This window comes from Agelaius tricolor, unplaced genomic scaffold (genome assembly GCF_023055355.1).
Source record: "Agelaius tricolor isolate 1412-34295 unplaced genomic scaffold, bAgeTri1.0.p SCAF_4, whole genome shotgun sequence".
Taxonomy (NCBI): domain Eukaryota; kingdom Metazoa; phylum Chordata; class Aves; order Passeriformes; family Icteridae; genus Agelaius; species Agelaius tricolor.
In genome coordinates, this window is record NW_027269264.1 from 47268573 (window position 1) to 47276489 (window position 7917).

Below are 7917 nucleotides of genomic sequence, written 5' to 3' on the forward strand. Positions count from 1 at the left end.
CACACTTCAATATGTACTAAGTAAATCCTGTAAATAAGCATGTAACTTTGCCTGCACTTTGGCACCACAAGTAGATATATCCTGAGCCTCCAGATTGCAATCCGGAGGGTGCCCTGAGAAAAACAAGCCACCTACCATTTTGTGTAAAATGTTCCTTTAGCCTGCAAGAGCATCTGGAAAGCAGGCTGAGGCGAAGGTAAATGTCCCTCTGCAGAGCTTGCTGGTCTAAGGGTATCATGACAATAAAGCATGGGCAAAGAAAAAATTTGATTACAAGGAAATTATGCTGGTGTAAATGGCAACAAAACTCAAGCCCAGTGTGAAGTCCATCCTAAACTAGTTTCAGCATATTTAGTATTGATAATGTCATCCATTGCATTTCCAATTAACATCTTGTCCATACAAGTCTGCTAAAGTCTTTCAGCACAGCAGTCTATACTTGCATCCAGCTGTCCTTAAAATAGCACTACACCAAGGCTTTTGCTGAAACACACTTGCTGTTTACTGGCCTCTCTCTGCTAATGGCTGTGCTTTTTATATGAACCCAAAACACACGTTTTTCATTTCCTTAGAATAGTAAGAAATCTTTTTACAGAAACTGCTGCCTAAGCAAATTACAACTCTATAATATTTCCATTAAGAGATCTTATTTTCCCAATGTCTAATGCTTTTGGTGGTGTGTTATGCAGTCCAGAAACATGGAGTGAAAATTGTTCTTGCAACCACAGAACCATTTTAGATTTTCCTGGTGAGGCCCATGTCCAGGTCATTTAAACTTAGGCTTGATTTATGCTTCCTTTTTCCCTTTGTAAGTTATAGGGATTTAGAAGAGAGACAGATTTCTTTATGAAGATTGTTGTCTGAATGAGAACAGAGTAACTTTCACAGGACTTACGTTACACTTTGCCTTACAGGGGAGAAATGGGCAGAATCTGGATGGTAGCTGCATCAGCAGGACACAAATATCTCAGCCTAGGGGTCCTTGGTGGCCAGCATGGGTTAAAGCCACCGATGGCTCCTGAGGACCTGGTGGGGTAGAAGACAGGGTAAGCAGAGAGAGACATAAACCCTTACTTGCTGAAGCGATTCATCTCCCTTTTGCTCCACACAAAGCTGCTTCTCTTGGGAACAAAATAACTCTGTTGGGCCCAGCTAGTGGAGCACAGTGTCCAAAGCTGAAAGCCATCTACAGTAAAACCTGTACTACAGACTCAAATACATGGCCTGAGAGCCTGACTTACACATAGGTGTGGGAGGTTGTTGGCTTTTTTACACATGTGTTGTAGATCTAGGCCAAACTGAGTCTCACATTTACTAGTCAGGTTTTCAGCCACTTCAGGTGTAGTTTCACATTACATCACATTACATTACATAATCCTGTAATCACAAAACAGCTTTTGCAGGTGTTGCAGTTGTGTGCCTGTGTCCTAGCAACTTTGCAGACTGCCTGGTCGTGTGCCCACAGGCTGATAAGAACCAGCTTCCAACGTATATAGCCTCTGACAGAGTGCGTCTGTGTACACAGTGTCTTGCTTTTCTTTAACTTCTTTTCCATGTTGTCTGCTTCCCATTTCATTCGGCCTGAAGGAGACAAGGGTGGGTCCTTGTATTTTATGAAGCTAAACAGATGTCACAGTGCAAACACCCAACATGGGGAGGGTACACAGCGCTTTATTTACATTAGTTATCGGAAACATAAACAAAAAAAAACAAAAGCCACTGAGTCCCACTTGGAATCCTTCCAGCTGCAGAGGAATATAAGGATAAAGACAGAGGAAGAGTTTACTCAGGAAGAAACAGGATCTGGCTTTTCATTACAAGGCTGGAAACAAAGTTACAATAAGTAAACAATACAGAAAATGTCCTTTACTGATCACTGGCCAGTCCCTACCTGTAACCCCTCTCTGTACTGCAGATGCTGGGACACATGTGTCTGGCATCCCCTGCCTCAGCAACCAGGTGACCCAGACTCCTTCTGTCCCCTCAGCTACACTGGCACTTTCATACCCATGAAAATCCAGCACAATTTAATCAGACTCTGATGTTCAACTCCTGTAGTGGTCCTGATTGCCATCTTGCCTGTCCCTCCATTAAAAAGGCCACTGTCTTTTTTTCTCAAACTCTTCCTTCTTTGGGCAGCATAACATACATGGGAAAATCCTTCTCAGCTCTGCTGTGTTCATACCATGCTATGTATTTTCTACAAAATGCTTATATATTGTTTAGTGGTTTTGGTTTTTTGCTGGAAATCTCACACCCATAAGGCAGGTCAGGCCACTGGGCACCTCTGCCCCAGCTTGCTGTGAGCTGCAGGACCTCCCTACGTCACAGGTGAAGAGGTCACTGCTAAGAACTTGGGTTCAAGCTGGTTGACTTCATAACCCAGTTAGCACTGGGTCTGGAAGAAAAAAAACAGGAAAAGACTACGTCAGAAGACGTGTGAATAAGCTGGGGGGAAGGCATCCAGACTAATGTCTGAATGGGATAATAAATAAAGGTGTAATGACAGACTGGGAAATTCAGGTTCTCAGACCTTGATTCAATTTGACACTAGTTGTGACAGGAAGGGGGAGGTCTGATCGAGCTGATTAGACTGGGACGGGACAATTCCAAAGGACTGTAAAGGCTTAGGGCTGATGCTGCTGGGGACTGGCAAGGTGGCTGTGTGCTGACCCTGCAGCAAGGCAGGGATTCATCTCAGGGGCACTCAGAGACAGTGTTTCGGTTGTCAGGAGCTGATGAATTGGGATGTGGTTCAGAGGTGGTGCTGAGCCAGGGGAAGCAGGGAATTCAGCTGCCTTTGTGTCTGACTCTGCACACACGGTCTGTGAGTCCATTCCTGTAACCTTCTCGCTTGCCAGGAGTCAGAAGGGAACTGCTCAGGCAGGCTTCCTATATCGCTTGGTCTCCTGACTGGCTGTGATTGCCTCTTTATCCACCACTACCTCTCACAGGTCAGAGGAAAAGTTGGCATTTGGAGGAGAAAGGGGAAAGTGGAAACGCTGTGTGTGCAAGGAACAGGAACTTTAACTTAATCATCCGTAAAGATTTTAAAACAGTGTCTTCTTTAGCAGCGCATTCACTCAAGTAAGTTAGACACAACTGCTTGATGTATTCATCTGTGTCCTCCAGCAATGGTTCTTGAAAATGCCTGAATCATGCTGTGACAGCAAACAACCTTTCATTTGGTAGGCTGTAACAGTGATACACAAATCAATCACTTCTGCCTCAGAAACAACTGAAACAACAGAAACTTCTGCCTCATTATAGGTTTGCCTCTTCTAGAACTGTCTGATATACCATCTATCTTTCTTCTTTTCCTCCACTCCATTCAGCAGCCCAACTCTCTCCTCAAAATGCTATTTTCCCTCAGTTTCACTGCTCCATCCTCTCCTGGTGCTTCTCAGATCTCCCTGATTTTCCACTCCTGACTCTGTCAACCCCACCATGTTCAGCTGATCTTCACGTTATGTTATTACACTTTTCCCTGACTCACACACAGATTAACCCCTCCACTTCAGAGCCAAACTCTGTAGATGTTTTATCCAGCAGCCACACCTGCCCAACCAGTTTGTACCCACGCTCCTGGTTACGTCAGCCTCACACCTCCCTGTTACTCATGTTTATGGTGCCACATCTGATATTGCGTGCTGGAGCGGGTCACTACACTAACAGTCTGCATGGAGAAGGAGGAAAAGGCAGTGCCCATTTGCAATTCTCTTCAGAGCTCCCCTGGCTGCTGAATGGGAATAACATGGGGGTGGCAATGGGAGAGGAGCAAGTGCTGGGAACATTTGAAAACTACAGGCTTAGCTTGGCTTCCTTCAGACAAGCCTGTTCCTCCAGGCATCTGCCTGTGTGGTGCGTGGTGAGCAGGGCAGCCTCGCCCTGCCTGTGCCTGAGGCTGCCTGGAAGCCCTGTGACTGGGTTTGTGTGGCCCAGAGTCCAAACTAATGAGCTCCATTAAAGACAGGTTATGCTGAACCAGCCTCAAACCACCCTCCCCTGTGCTTCATCTGTTCTTCTCACCACTGACAGAGACAGAACCAAATTCCTCTCTCCTGGATTTCTTCCTTGCACAGCACACAGCGCCACAGGGGCTCCAAATCAACTGTGTCCAGCACATTTTTTCCTTGATTTTGTGCACATTCCTCAGATGTCAGCCTCATGGTCTTAATGCAGTTTGAGCATGCTGATGCCCACAGTGGTACTACCTAGCAAATCCTGTCAGCTGCATTGCTTCTTGTTCTATGGAAAATCTTTAGCATGTCATAAAGATGAAAATAATGCTATTATATGGGAACAGAGTTGGAAATGTCTGAGATGTACCCAACAAATGAAAATTCAGTACCGAAGGAGATCCTTCCAGGTGAACTTTCAGCCTCACCTAAGGAATTTTATAGAAAATTCTATCCATATTATAAAATATTATAGACTGGTTAAAATATTTTGTCTGAAGGCATTAACCTTCTGTGAAATTTATTTGGCCCTTTCCATAATGTTTCTCAGCTGTATACATTTAATATTCTCATTTTAATGGACAGCATTTTCTAGACTACAATTTTTGTCCAATGGTCTAATGGCAAAATTAAATAGAAGTCTTAAAAATATCAAATGATTTGCATATTGGTGAGAAAAGATTCAGAGCTGAAGACTAAAAAGTTGCTTTGCTCCAAGGTCTGAAATTCTTTGGCATGCCAACAAAGTTGCCAGCTGGCTGTAAAAGAACAAAAATGAGCAGAGCATCTGCAAGATATTTACAGTAAGGGTAGAGGGAGGAGGAGAGCAGCCCTCAGAGTTTATCAGAGGTATGCAGAGGTCAAAACATTTATCAAACCAATTTGATGGGAAAAACCCTGATGAGAAAGGGTCTGAGCAAGTCCCAGGATGATGAGTTGCATCTTCCTAAGTTCGCTTTGGTTCCCTCGGGAACCGGATGGAGGGGAAGAGAAGGGATCGGGGGCAGGAAGGGGGAGGAGGCTGCAGGAAGCCGAGTCCTGTGAGTGACAGTGTATGGCAACGATGTGGGACTGCTGGGCTCTGCCCGTGCACAGCCAAGGCCTTGACTTGGGCTGTCTGGGATGCCTAACCTGTCATCCCCATTCTGCCTGCCCTGAATGGATTTCATTATCCCTGTCTGGAATGCAGAGGACATTTCTTCCAGACAGTAATACACGTATATAAACAAAATGAAAATGCAGAGAAAGCAGATGCTGGTCCCTCTCAGTTTCGGATGGCCTCTGGTAACTTCTGTCCCACAGAGGAGGCTGGGGGAGGATAGAAAAATCCCCTCAGCCACCTTCATTCTCCTGGATTATTCCCTGATGGAAAAGCCCAGGCTCCTTTCCACCACCATCTCCCACTGTCCTACGCCACCCCGCAGCTCCCAGTGCTGCTGTTTTGCAGTGTGCTCCCATGACTGTGGTGCTCTGTGCAGGCCCTGTCTGGCCCTCCAGGCTGGTTGGGCTTTCCTGGAGTGCAACACTGATCATTTCCAGCTTCTCTCTTCAGCCTGGAGCTGCTGGAGTTGCAGGGGATTTCCAGGAATGGATTGGTTTCCCAGCTTTTGCTGTCACTGGAGCACAAGGGGCTTTCCGACACAGAGACTCTTATTTCTGACACTGACTCAGAAAGAGGGCCAAAGGGAGTGGGTGTTTTAGTCTGACTCCAACCCAAGAGGTGAAATGTGAGCTTTAAATCCCCTGGTTTAGATGAATTCAGGTCTTCAGATTTTAAGGGTATGAAAGTAAGTATGAAGTAATTTTTGTCTTCCCCTTTTTCTCTTTCTCTCTCCATCAGAGAAAGTTCTCAAGCTCTCTCCATCAGTTCAAACTCTCCCCATCAGCTCCTGATGGCCACTTCTTCCCCAGTACAGGGATAGCAAGGGTTCTCCTGGAGAAGAAATTTTGAATTTCATCACCAGGAGAACTCAGTGCACCCCTTTCCTTGTTGCCTGTCTGATCACTCTTAGTCCAGCATCTCTGTGATAGCCAGTTCAGCCAGAGGTGAAGCGCTTGGGCTGGCAGGGGTGGGTGGGGAGGATCAGCGTGAAAAGTGAAATTAACACATGCAGGAGTTCCTTCTCCTTTTTAATGCCTTTATTAAAAATCAGGTTGGGTGGGAAGAATTGATGGGTCGTGCTCACGCCGCCACTGCTTCCAGGAGTGTCACAGAGGAGGAGGAAGAGTGCAGCTTTGTCCACTGGTCTGTAGCAGAGCAGGGGGGTTCCATCCTCACGAGAGCATCAGGAGATTCCCGCTTTTTCTTTTTGACATTTGAGGTCCTCTTTCTAGCCGACATCTTTTTTAGGTTAGGATGAAGGGTAAAAAGGGTCTCAGTGGATACTGGATTCTGTTCCTCACATCCAGACATCACTTCAATCCCTCAGTTCTGTGTTCGCTCATTGTTTGTAGGGGTTTTTGCTAGGTTTGGTGAGGGGCTCCTTCATTTGCACGCCAATCCCGATGTCCCCTCTTCTTCATCATCCTGGGTGCCATCCTCCAGGAAGCAGCAGGGTGCCACTCGACAAAAAGGGGAATTCCCACCATCAAAACCCGGTAGTTAACGAAAAACTATTAACAACAGGTGATTACAACAACAAACAGTTATAACTCCACCCTGGCAGCAACTAGCCCAACCTGTGAACTCTGCAACCTTTCAAAAAATTGGGCAAGTTTTCTACTCATAACAAGAAGCAGCGATGCTCCCGCAGTTAGTGGGCAACACGAGGAGGAAGTGCGCTCACTGTGGAGCTCCTCAGAGCCGTCTTCATCCCACACCATCGGGGGCGAGCTGAGCTGTGAGGCAGCAGCATTGTGCAGCAGCCATCTCCCACCCGCAGCCATTCCTCGGGGATTAGTCACTGACTTCCCAGAAAACTAGATCCAGTCCTGGGGGTCTGAAACTTTGTCCTCTGGCTTGTGCTCCGTGGTTGGGGTGACTGCTCTGAAGCAAACGCAAGCACAGGACTGGTTTAAGCAAGAGCCTTTGGCTTTTTTCCTCCACACTCGCCTGAGGACATTTCTCAGCCACTGGTGGGGGTTGTTCAGAAGCAGATGAGTGAAAGCACAGTGTAGACATCAGCCGTGAGCAATGGCAAATGGTTTCAGGTGTGTGGCTATGGGCACTGCCTTGTTCCACAGGCTGTGCCTACGCTGATTGCAGCTGCAGTGTACATTTGCAGCTGTTTTCTGGCTGCTCTCAGTTAAGTTATTTAATCCTAAGAGACTAAAACCACAGCAGTGCTAGACTGTATACAATCTGGTTTGCTCCTCACCCCAGCCCTCTTTCCCCTGACAAGCTGCCCTGCTCTGAGCTCTGACCTGGTCCCCTGCCTTCAGCTGCTGGAAAACATCAATATAAAAACCTGTAGTAAAGTGCTCGAGTTAAGATTGTCGAAATTGGTGCCTGACCTCCTGTAAAAATTACATGAGCTTATTTACTGCATTCTGCTGGTAATTTCAGTGTTGTAAAACTGGAACCAAATAGAAGTTGTGAGGCGGATGTTTTAATTAAAAATCTACCAGCTGCTCTCTGAGTGGCAAGCCTGATTGAGCGACGGATGGAGGAGAGCAGAACAAGATCCTTTGCTGCTCCTCAAATACTCCACACTAAGCTTTCTTGGTGCATAAAAGTCACTGCTGCCCACCTCATCCCCGGGATAATCTGTTTTGAGACAGGAGTGACTATGGAAAGTTTTGGAGAAGATGACATGGCTGTTCTGTGCAAGGCATTGTGAAGCCTTGAGGACTGGTGTGCAGGATGTTTGCAGCCCTTTTTCTCCATCTCTGGTGGAGAGCTTGATGGGGAATTTAGTCTGAGAAGACAGTGACAAATGACCAGTTTGTGGAGACGGGATTAGGAAGAAGGGGAAAGGAGAGAAAAGAGAAGATAATACCAAAGGAATGTTGTTTTTGG